The sequence below is a fragment of the Mastigoproctus giganteus genome, chromosome 5, assembly GCF_048544385.1.
Source record: "Mastigoproctus giganteus isolate SK-2022 chromosome 5, ASM4854438v1, whole genome shotgun sequence".
In the NCBI taxonomy this organism is placed as follows: domain Eukaryota; kingdom Metazoa; phylum Arthropoda; class Arachnida; order Uropygi; family Thelyphonidae; genus Mastigoproctus; species Mastigoproctus giganteus.
This window is the reverse complement of record NC_143579.1, coordinates 151,726,025-151,738,592: the sequence shown is the minus strand read 5'-3', so window position 1 is coordinate 151,738,592 and position 12,568 is coordinate 151,726,025. Positions and strand designations below refer to the sequence as shown.

Genomic DNA, 12,568 nt, shown 5'->3' with positions numbered 1-12,568 from the left:
TGAGTGAGTGAGTGAGTGAGTGAGTGAGTGAGTGAGTGAGTGAGTGAGTGAGTGAGTGAGTGAGTGAGTGAGTGAGTGAGTGAGTGAGTGAGTGAGTGAGTGAGTGAGTGAGTGAGTGAGTGAGTGAGTGAGTGAGTGAGTGAGTGAGTGAGTGAGTGAGTGAGTGAGTGAGTGAGTGAGTGAGTGAGTGAGTGAGTGAGTGAGTGAGTGAGTGAGTGAGTGAGTGAGTGAGTGAGTGAGTGAGTGAGTGAGTGAGTGAGTGAGTGAGTGAGTGAGTGAGTGAGTGAGTGAGTGAGTGAGTGAGTGAGTGAGTGAGTGAGTGAGTGAGTGAGTGAGTGAGTGAGTGAGTGAGTGAGTGAGTGAGTGAGTGAGTGAGTGAGTGAGTGAGTGAGTGAGTGAGTGAGTGAGTGAGTGAGTGAGTGAGTGAGTGAGTGAGTGAGTGAGTGAGTGAGTGAGTGAGTGAGTGAGTGAGTGAGTGAGTGAGTGAGTGAGTGAGTGAGTGAGTGAGTGAGTGAGTGAGTGAGTGAGTGAGTGAGTGAGTGAGTGAGTGAGTGAGTGAGTGAGTGAGTGAGTGAGTGAGTGAAAGTGGTTAGGCTCTTTTTTGCATTCTAAGAGATCTTTCTTAAAATAAGGCTTTCAGAGCCTGTATGCAGTATTCAAGTTGTGTAATAACCATTGCCTTATACTATGGGGTAATCACCTCCTTGTCCTTGCTCACAAAGTTTCTATATATCATTGACAGAACCTAATGAGCTGTTCTAGCGGCCTATCTGTGCTGCTCAGAAAACTTCATGTTGGACTGCACTTAACCCTTTCATTCTCTTTCTTAACCACTTGGTGTGTTATTCTAAGATTACTGCTGCCCATATGCAATATCTTATATTTACCAATGTTAAATCTCCGTTGCCATTTCTCAGCCAAACTGCTTAATTTATCTATGTTTAGCTGCAGTAATATGCTTGATTCTTATCATTAACCACCCTACCAACCTCTGTTATCTGCAGACTTACACATTAATCTGATCTTAGTCAGTATCAATAACCAATAATGTAAACAGTAAAGGGCCTAGCACTGAATCCTGAAGGACTTCACTAATAACCTTAGTCCAAGCAAATCAGTGCCCATTTATAACCACTTTGTCTTTTGCTACTCAACCATCCCTTCTGCATCAAGTTTCTTTGTTACTGCATCATAATAGCTAATCAGATTGGTCAGGCAGGATTCCCCTCCCTTTAACAAACCAATGCTGTGATTTCATATAATTCCATTCATGTTTATTATTTTTATTATTAGCTATAGGTGCAAGGAAGCCTGAGGCTTATGCTGCACCAGCCAAAAAAAAAAAAAAAAAAAAAAAAAAAAGAGCCTGCAGTACGTCATTAACTGCTGATTCCATTATTCTCCTTTGTTTCTTACTGTGATGGGAGAATTTGCTTGCATCCAATCTATAGGAACCTCCCTGGAACCCTTGGTTGCTCTCATAGTTATGACCGAGGGTTTGCTTACCTATTTGACTGCTTTTAAGGTAGATCCCATCAGCCCCTAGGTTGATGTTGATTAGAGCTGGGATGTTCCTTTTGTCATCCTGTTATTGCCAAATTTAATGAAAAAGTAATGTGCTTTAGCTTTTCTTCTAACAGTAGATATCATAGCTACTTGTATATTAGTGTATTTTTGAAATAAATACATATTTCCAATTTTTCATATAACACTAGTTCAGAAGGCAATGAACTTGATTTCAAGTAGTAATTTTGTGTTTTCAATTTTGTTTAAATTAGACTATAAAAATTCAACAAATTGGACAAATTCGAGTGATGACTATGTTGTTTCAAGCTGGTGATTTAAAATACTTTGGTGTGGGGGGGGGGTATATTAAAAGTGCACCTTTGTCAGAATGCATTTTTGTCCCTGCCCAAAAAAAGTAGTTTCATAAATCATTATAAATTTGGTTTGGTTCGAAATGTAAACAAATGGTTATAAACAGGTGAGACTTAAATCAGTTCGACTGTCTTGTTTCAAAATAATGGATAAAATTACTCCCTCCCCCAACCTCATTAAATTTGAGCACCCAAATGGATTAGAGATGCGTGCATGTGTGTGTGTGTGTGTGTGTGTGTGTGTGTGTGTGTGTGTGTGTGTGTGTGTGTGTGTGTGACAAATTTGGTTTTGATCAGACTGCAAAAAGAATGTTATTTATTTATTATTTATTTATCGTATGGCTTGTATAGTATACACAGAATCAAATTACATGACTCAAGGATGATAGATATAAAATTGAATAAAACAAAAGTCACAAATGAACATTTAACTTTTTTAAATAGTCAATTGCCATATTGGTCACCATCAGGAAGTCTCCAGGGTTTCATTTCATTTCATTTCTTTCATAGGCTCGCAAGGCACAATCCTCTATTATATGTTGAATGGTCTCTCTATGAGCTCCACAGTCACACATCGGGGAAGGAATTTTGCCCCACTTGAGATAACAAATGAGATAAAAATATCTCATTTGTTTCCCAGTGGCAGTTAGTTATTATTGAGTTTAAAATTTTTTGGGGGTTGAGAGAGCAGTGTTTTGCAGTACTCGCATATTTTATATATACTATGATTGTTACTTTCGCTATTTGCACATGCTATAAAATTCATCCATACAAACATTTAGTCTAATACAACAAATGGGGTTTGTGTGACTGTAGTCAACTTTATGCTGAGTCAACTTTAGGACAAAGGATAATAGTGGTAGCCAAATCAGTAATCACAATGCTACAACAATGACAACAATCATTGTCCTCATTGTTGTGGTAGCACATGAGGGTAAATGTCTCAGAATTCTAAAAACTGAACCAAAATAAGGAAAATGATACTCACCTGAAAACTATTCTCGAATCCTGCATTCAGAACCTACCTTTTTTTTGTTGAAAAACTTGATAAAAATTTAAAAATTGTGGAGCTCCAATGCCAATGTCTTGCTACTCACCAATTGCTTTGTACACCTTGTTAGCAAAATTCCTGTATATCATGGACAAAACCTTATGTCCTGGTAGCCAGTCTGTGCTGCTCAGAGAACTTCATATCTGACTGCACAGTTATCCCTAGGTGTTTTTCATATTCCACTAACCAGAGTGTAGTACCACGCAGTTCGTATGATAATCTGGAATTACCACTACCCATATTCAGTACTTTGCATTTGTCAATGTTAAACTTCAACTGCCATTTCTCAGCCCATCTGCCTAATTTTTCTAGATCTTGTTACAGTAGCTTACCTTGATTAGTCGTTAACCACCCTGCCAATCTTTGTATCATATTGCAAACATTAGGTATCAAGCCTGATATAACTTCATCAATATCCATAATAAATATAGAAAACAACAATGGGCCCAGCACTGAACCCTGGGAGACAGGAGACTCCCAGTAATAACATTAGTTCACAAAGAGCAATGTCATTCCAGTCTGTCTTGTCCCATTCAACCATCCCTTTATCCATAGCAGTAACTTGCCCTCAATGCCATACTGCTTTTATGTGCAACAGTTATCAAAACCTTTCCTTAAATCCTAGTGTATGATATCAAAATTATTTACTTGGATTTTTTTATCCCACTTCAAGAACTTCATACATAATGTGAATTGCATTTGTTGTACACTGAAAGGACAGAATTCATGGCATACCTAGTTCCTGGGCAACGCGACACTGTCACTAGTGGAACCCACCGCTTGACAGATATATATGTTCGCTGTATTCACGTAGACGATAATTTGAAGTCAGTATGAATAAACATCATAAGTTAACGGACTTTGAAAGAGGGATGATAGTGGGTGCCCGTCACGTGGGTCACCCTATTGTGGAGGTGGTACGGAAATTGCACTATCTCTGTTCAATAGTATCAAGAGTGTATCAGGAATATGCCATTTCTGCAATACCATCTCATCATGAACAGCGCTGTGGGCAGAAAAGTGGTAGATGAACGTGGTCATTGATGCCTGTCTCACATTTTTCCAGCCAACTGGAGAGTAACAATAGCACAAATCCTTGAGGTTGTCACAGATATTCTCTCAGATATGCCAGACAAGCTGTACTTGCTACCTGGGAGTCTAAAATGCTGATGGAACTGATATTCAAGTGGACCCAATTTCAGCGAAGTCCAGACGGTCTGCGACAGCCAAATCCTCTGCTTTCACCTTCACTATGGTGGATTGTTAGTAATCCTGAGTATAACCCCCATGCATAAGCACACTGTGGGTGACCACCCAGGTGTGAACCAACGTAAGCAGGGGTAGAGGTATGGTGTCCACACCACATGGAGGAATGCCGCCCCTCTGTGTTACTAGGCAATACTAGGTGGTAGATGGCTCTCGTCAACTGGTGCAATACCACCACTTTGCTTATTGGAGGCTTAAAGTGGTGGAACCCATGTTTAGTCTCCAGAGCTAGGTTCCAGTCAACCCTCTCCCATCTCTTCCATCATTCAGTATGACTGATGACTTCTGAGGTTATGATGGACATCATGGCGAGATCCAGTCTTCCTTACATTTCGAGAGTACAGCTCTAAAACGGTATTTTCAGGCCGGCTGCTAGTTAGTACAAAGGACCGAACCTATTGGTAACTCTTTAGGATGCTTCTGGATCACTAGTGCATAACCTTGCTACCTCTACTCTGCCAGATAGTGACTGGAGGGAGTCCCAGTAGTGTGTATGCAGGGGACATTGTCAAGACCACGTTATGTCAAGGATCTGGGTATATTCTTACCATGTGTACGCCGTATCCAAAAATTTCATTAATTCATACAGCATGTCCCCCCCCACTGTTTTTTTACTATTGAATACACCATGAATTGTCAAACTAATAGAGTAAGCTCATCTGCGAAAAGGTCTAAACCTCCCAAACACTTCTTAGTTCATTTCACAAATATACGTGGTCTCAATTCTAATATCTCAACGATATCCATTTCCACTTGCAGTCTGCCAAACCCCATGTACTTTTTCTGACAGAATCTCAGTTATCGTTTGATTCAACTACTGCTCATGTCAGTTGTCCAAATTATTTGCTATATGATTCCTTTCGCCTCAAAGGTGGTACTTATGCATATATCCATTCCAATATTCCCTGTCAAAGACTTAGTAATTTGGAATCTCCTCTTTTTGATCTTCTCTGGCTTAACTCTACCTTATTGTGTCAAATTCATCTGTTTATCTCTACCGATCTCCCAACTGCACTAATCACTTGGAGCTTTTTGACTCTCTTTGCAACTTAACTTTCTCCAGTCCAACTTTCCTAACAGTGAGGTAATTTTCCTTTTTCCTTTAAGGAGTTGTGAACATTAAAATCACCTCACTTTTCCAGTGAGGTGATTTTAATGTTCACAACTCCAGCCGGCTTCAGTTTTCTAGTCACACCGACCCAGCTGGTTCGAGATGCTGAGCCTTTTGCCATTACTAACGATCTTCCACAGATTGTTCATTTACCTGCAAGAATACCCGACAATCCTAACCGTACAACCAACACGCTTGATCTTTTTCTCACAAACAATCCTGCCAAGTATACGGTCGAAGGGAGTGGTCCTTTAGGCACCTAAGATCACAACTTGGTGATTGTCTCTTCTCCAATGGAGCCTTTATCTCATGGCTATTCCCAACCTCATGTTGTTTGGCATTACAATAATGCAGATTGGGATTATATGCAAGATTTCTTTTCCTTGCTCAGACTACTGTTTCAAAACTTCTGATGGCAACGTTTGCTCAGATCGTGTCAGTGAAGTTATTCTTGTAGGAATGGAATCCTCTATCTCACATTCCACTTTAAAATCTTGTCCTTTATCTAAACCTTGGTTTTCCAATAAATGTGCTAAGGCCATTCATGAGAAGAATGTTGCATATCGTAATTGGATTGTTTCCATTTCTTCAGTTTCATTTTCTGCCTACACCCAAGTTCGCAACAATTGTAAAGCAGTTATTAATCAGTCCAAACTAGATTTTGAACAGGCTAACAGTAAAAAACTAGCTTCTTGCCTTAATTGTAGCCGAGCATTCTGGTCTCTTGCCAAAGATATTGGCCGCAACTTTTGCCCATCTCTGCTCCTACCCACCTCTTTCAAAACCAGATGGTTGTGTTGTCACTTCAGCCAAGGATAAAGCTGAACCACTAGCATCCTATTTTTCTTCCAACACATGTATTAATGATCTTGGTAAAACACCTCCCATTCAATGCCTCCTGTGGTCTTCATCCTTTTTTCACTTTCTTATTCCATATGGAATAAGTAATAATCCCAGTAATCCCAATGGGAAGCAGCAGTAATCCCAGAGTAACTTATCAACTCTGTGGTACCACACTGACAATGGTAGGGAATGAAAAGGAACTGGGGATAATTATGCAGGCATATATGAAGTTTTCTGAGCAGTGCAAATGGTCTGCAAAAGTAGCTCATGGTGTCTTGTCAATGATATACAGGAATTTTTCTAGCAGGAATAAGGAGGTGATTATCGCATTATATAAGGCAATGGTCATGCTTCACCTTGAGTACTGTATACAGGTCTGAAAGCCTCATTTTAAGAAGGATGTAGAGCTGTTGGAACAAGTACAGAGAAAGGCAACAAGATTAGTGAACAGAACAATGGGTTCCTCTTACGAAGAAAGCTTAAGTTTTGCAAATTACAGTGTCTGGAGACTATGCACCTGCGAGGTGATCTGATTGAGGTGTATAAAGCCTTCAATGGTTTGAGCATGCTCAATGCTGATGGGATTCTTTCTCTTGCTCAAAATAATCACCTGAGAGGGCATAAATTCAAATTGAGGAAATACAGTTGTAGGATAGATGTGCGGAAGTTTGCCTTTAGCCTGCGGGTGGTTGATTGGTGGAACAAACTTCCATCTGTCATTGTAGAAGTTGATAGCTTAAATAGATTCAAGGCAGAACTTGACAAACATTTGAAGCGAGGGGATGGGTGAAATAAGGGTGTTTTTTTTTTTTTTTTTTTGGCTGATGCTATATAAGCTTGCTTTCTTGCATCATGTGCCCTTGCTAATGCTAAAGGTGTTTTTCCTTCTGCTTGGAAATTTGCTCATACAGCCAGTTCCTAAAAAGGGTGACAAATCCCTCCCATCCAATTATCGTCCCATTGCAGTTACTTCTACTCTTTCTAAATTATTGGAGAAATCAATTAACTGCCAACTCTTAAACTACCAAGAAACCTTCTGTCTGATCAACGATCGTTGGTATGGATTCCGTCAATGTCGATCCACTTGTGATATTGTGGCTTATGTTACCCATTTATGGACAAATTCAATGGAAAAGTTTGGTGAAACACAAGCAGTTGCTCTTGACATCTCAAAAGCTTTCGATCATGTTTGGCATAAAGATCTCCTAAACAAGCTACCATCTTATAGTTTGCCAACTGTTATTTGTAATTGGTTATCCAGTTTTCTCTCTGATCACTCACTGAGGGTGACGGTAGATGGCTCTCTGTCTTCTAACTTCTCCACTAATGCCGGTTTCCCCCAAGGTTAAGTTCTCCCCCCCACTCTTTTCCTCTTGTATATTAATGACCTTCTTCCATTTATTGGAAATCTTATCCATAGTTTTGCCGATGATAACACATTGCATTCCACTTTCCATTTTGAGAAAACTTGCCCTGCTCAATCAGCTTCAACTTCTTGAATATCTGCTACCAATTCCTTAAATGCAGATCTCCAGGTAATTCTCCAGTGGGGCAAAGACAACTTAGTTGATGTCAATCCTTCTAAAACTCAGTCTTGTCTTATATCTCACAAAAAGGATTCTTCTGCTGCTCCTATGCTTATCTTTGGTGACAATGCGTTTTCTACGCAAGTTGATATATCTCTTTTGGGGATTGCCCTGACTTCTAATCTCTCTTGGCACAAGCACATTGCAAATATTGCAGTGTTTTCTCTTTTGGTTTTCTCTTTCGCTCTCAGTGTTACTTTTTTCCCAGAGAGCCAGTCACTCTGTACAAATCTGAAATCCGCACTACCATGGCATATTGTTCCCACATCTGAGGCAGCGCCCCCAAAACGTCTCTCAGGCTTCTAGATTCCATTCAGAAGAGGGTAATTATGTTGATTAATGCCTCATCTCTAACAGAGTCTCTCCACTCGCTGTCTCATAGATGTACTGTTTCTGCTGCATGCCTTGTCTACGGATACTTCCATGGGCACTGTCCGAACACGTGCCGCCACCAGCCAACCTCCATTTACTGTCCAACTTCAAACTCACAGAACGAACTTTTTATCTTCCTTGTTTATTCATTCAACTACTGTTTTTTGGAACAACGTTCCTTCATATGTCTTTCCTGAAAATTACAGTCTACAGAAGTTCAAGTCTAATGTCAACAAATATCTTCTCTCATCTTCTCAACCTCTAACCCAAGCATGGTACTAAGTACTATAGGTTCTAATATCTCTCGTGTTTGGGGTTTTCATAAAAAAAAAAAAAAATCACCACCGACTTCAACAGCCGAGGTGCAAGAAATGTCTCCACCAAGACTATCAGGCGATCATTAGCTGCAGTAGGTTATGGGAACTGCCAACCTACGAAGTCATATTGCTAGCACCGTGATACAGGACTCTACGACTCAACTGGACAAAAAAAACAAAACTGGACCTTGGATAATTGAAGATGGGTCTCCTGGTCCAATGAGTCTGGTTTCCAGTTATTTCGAGCGGACTTTGGGGGGGTGCATATCTGGCGGAAACCGTACGAAGCTATGCACCCATGATATCAACAAGGATCTGTTCAAGCAGGTGGACAGTCTGTATTGGTCTGGGGTGTGTTCAACTGGCACATGTTGGGACCTCTTGTACGTCTATACATATCTCTGAATGGCCCAGGCTATGTGTCCATCCTTGCAGACCATCTGCATCCCTTCATGGTCATTGTACACCCACAGTGCAATGGACTCTTCCAGCAGGACAGTGCACCTCCCCACAGAGCTGTGGTGACTAGAACATGGTTCGAAGAGCATTCCTTAGATTTTACCTCCATGGAATGGCCTCCTCATTCATCGGACATGAACCCTGTGGAGCATCTTTGGGATGCTGTAGAAAGATCCATTCGAGCTTTGGATCCTCCACCCAGGAATGCGACGGAATTATGGACAGTGGTGCAGCAAGCATGGATGGTGGAACTCTTTCGTGAACAAGTGGACTTGATGTCTCACTGTATGACTGCCCTTATCTGGGCGAAAGGTAGTCCTACCCTTTACTAGATATCCCATGATGGCGCCTCCATAGCCAGGTGGGCAGGAGCAGCAGTGCGTAGCACGTTTCTTGATTAGACAGGGGTTCGAGCCCGTGAGCCACCAAATATGGAGGATGCGGAAAGGTCAGGGAATGACCACCGCATGCATATCCCCAGCGCAATATGGCCTTAGTTGCTAATGCTCCTAAAAACCAAATAACAACAACATATCCCATGATTTCTGATCACTCAGTGTACATTGCTTCATAAAATGCATATTTCATCAAGAGTAAGAAGCGTGTGCACACATGTAACTTGCATGCATGTTTAATTTAATTTTTATTTTCTTTTATATTTAATTTATCAGCAAACACTTATATCTCTTTTATTTTTCAGTTGTTTAAAAATGCTTCCTACTCAAGAACAGTGATTATGATTGCTCAGATCTTCATACCTGTCAGTGATGGATTGAAGTTTCATTCTGATATCTTGAACTCCAACCTCCACAGGTGGCTACCAAGAAATACTGTGATAGGGCATTTTGTATTCCGGCTATAAAGTGATTATCACTCCAAAATTGGACTGGCCAGTCATTGCTTTTACAGAAAGAGTCCTCTTTCATTTGATATTTCCGAGTTGACCTGTATGGTGTGCAGGTCAACTCATAATATTTATAACTTATATTGATATTTTGTTTGGATATAGTTGATTTTTTTTTCTTACATGCTAATTTTAGTTAGAACCTTTCAAAGGTAATATCAAATTCACTATGATATAGTGTCTTGTAAGTTGCTAATAAATTTTCAAAATCGAAAGATTTGTCTACTGTTTGTTATCTTATGAAGATAGTCATGCACAAATTAAATAATGAAGTGTTTTTAAATGATTTCAAAAGCTTCATTTTTTTTATAACCATCTAGAATCACAATGGACAACTGAACATTTGGTAGTACAATGGAGCTTGGTTACTTCAAATTATATTTTTGCACCTTGGGCCTCCAATTCCATATAATGTAAAGATCAGTAAGAAATTTATCTTTGATTCAAAGTTTGGCACTTGTATTGCTGGATAATTCTAAGTCAGCTAGGCTGTTTTGTGTTAAAAATTTGCCATGATGTACTTCTTATTTGCCTCATTTTGAATTTTTTGCTTCAGTACACTAATTCTATTTTAACAGCATTCTCCAAAGTGGAATGTATTACTGGCAGACATTTAAGTATGGTATGTATACAAGCTAACACACTCTAAAAAAAGAAGTATACGCATGATAAATAAATTTTGATGTCCCTTGAACTTCTAATTACCTAACTCTAGTTTATAATCTTTCTCAATAGTATTTTATTAGGATAATGAAAGGAAATCATATATCTATAAATACACTGAGCGATCACTGAATTATGACCATCTACCTAATACTTCGTAGGTCCTCCTTTTGCCCTCAGTATAGCAGCTATCTGACGTGGCATTGATTCAACAAGATGTCGGAAGCGTTCAGGAGATATGGCCAACCAAACTGTCTGTAATGTGGTCAGCAATGCAGGTATGAAGGTGATTGGTGTATCCAGACGCCTGATATGCCTTTCCATAGTGTCCCACAATCACCATTCGGGAAAAAGTGTAACAGACCGGGGTGTACACAGTCAGCAAGCAGTTAACGATAGCAAAGACCACTGATACGTTGTTCCACATACACCAGGGGTCCAAGTTCCTGCCAGTGAAACATGTCTCACACCTTACAACCGTCTCCACCGGCCTGCACTTTTGATACCATGCACAACGGATCAAGAGACTCGTATTGTTGACAGCAAATCCATACACGACCATCCACGGTATGGAGTAAATAACGTGACTCATCCGACCAGCACACCTACCAGTCTTTTAATGTCTAACTTGCATGCTCTTTGCACCAGGCGAGTCTTTTACACTGATGAACCTTGGTTAGGAGAGGATGCTGTAGGAGTCATCTGCTGGTATAGCCCATACGTGTAAGCGTGTGACGCGTGGTCATGCCAGATATTGTTCCGGGTTGGCCCATGTTGTATTGGGTAGTCAACTCTTCAACAGTGCTGCGCCTGTTTGCCTGTACAAGTCGTCAGACCCAGCGCTTCCCTCTAATATCAACCTTTTGCTGATCTTTGCAGTTTTGCTGCTGGGTCGTTGTTTGACCATTTTGATGGCAATCCTGGTACACTTTAACTACGGTGGCTCTTGAACACCCCACCAGTTCATTGGTTTGGGAAATCAAGGCACCAGCTTGTCGAGAACCCACAATCTGTCCTTTATCAAAGTCCGATAAATTTTTTTTTTTTTTATCCTTCCTTTTACCCACCACACTCAGAATTTTACTTCCTACTGAACCACTGACACCTTATCTATGCTACGTAAGTCAACTAACAGCGCACTCTCGAACATCACTCTCGAACAACAGGCCACATTCAGTTTTCATAGGGGTGGTCACAATTCAGTGATCACTCAGTGTATATCGATATCTATAAATAAGTTTATTTATCATTTCTGATGTTGCTTATCAGGCATTGGTTTCCCACAGGGAAATTAGTAAAAAAATGTTTTTAAAATGTCTTATGTTATTTTGTTTATATAAATAAATAAATTATGGAAATAATTTTTTGCAAAAAATGTTAGATTAAAAAATATACCTTGCAATCTAATAACCAGATTTACTTTCAGAATGCCAGGTTCTGTGATTTACCAGTATTGATATGTGGTAGAATAAGCTTGCCAAGGTTGGGAGTTAAAAACTGTCAGCAATCTGGAGTGACATGTACATGGTAAGATATTTCTGTGCACTGCCACAGAAATGCACAGTACACTGTTAACCGTTGTGCTTATAAATCAGTAACTATAAAAACGGTAAAACTTACATTAAGTACCACCTCAAAAGGCCAGCAAAATGCCAAAATTATCAGCTTATTAGCCTTTAAGGTATGACACTAATTGTTTTTGCCCAAATCTAATTTTGTTTTCAAAATAATGACTGAAATTGTAAATAGATTTTGCCCCTTTAATCTTCCTTTATTAATTTCACTAACCATTTTGAAAATAGATGAATATCAACCACACTTGATTCTGTAAAATCAAAAGCAGTTGAATCATTGGTTTTTGAAGTTGAATTCTTCAAAAACCAATTTGAAGGTGGAATCTGTGATAAACAAATTTTATGAATCACTGAAAATTCTTAGAACAACAGCATCTACTCTAAAAACTAACATTTTTTGAGTGTGTCGCACTTTTTCCCTCATTTGAGACAAAATTTGATACAAATTTACTCTCATAATATCACTCAATTTTAAATATGATGAAATACATCACCTATTCAACCTGCACTAATTCAGATTGGCTACAAATTAACTGATAAAAATT

At 39.6% G+C, this 12,568-nt stretch overlaps 1 protein-coding gene across 1 annotated transcript in view; it reads left to right on the top strand.

Annotated features, from left to right (window-relative positions):
- The window catches only part of LOC150085769 (uncharacterized), a 146,645-nt gene extending 136,786 nt beyond the window's left edge, over window positions 1-9,859 (top strand). Inside the window, exon 5 of the mRNA XM_090373473.1 lies at window positions 9,583-9,859. The gene's annotated coding sequence lies outside the window, so the exon portion shown is untranslated. The remainder of the gene's footprint in view (window positions 1-9,582) is intronic.
- The last annotated feature ends 2,709 nt before the right edge of the window (window positions 9,860-12,568 follow it).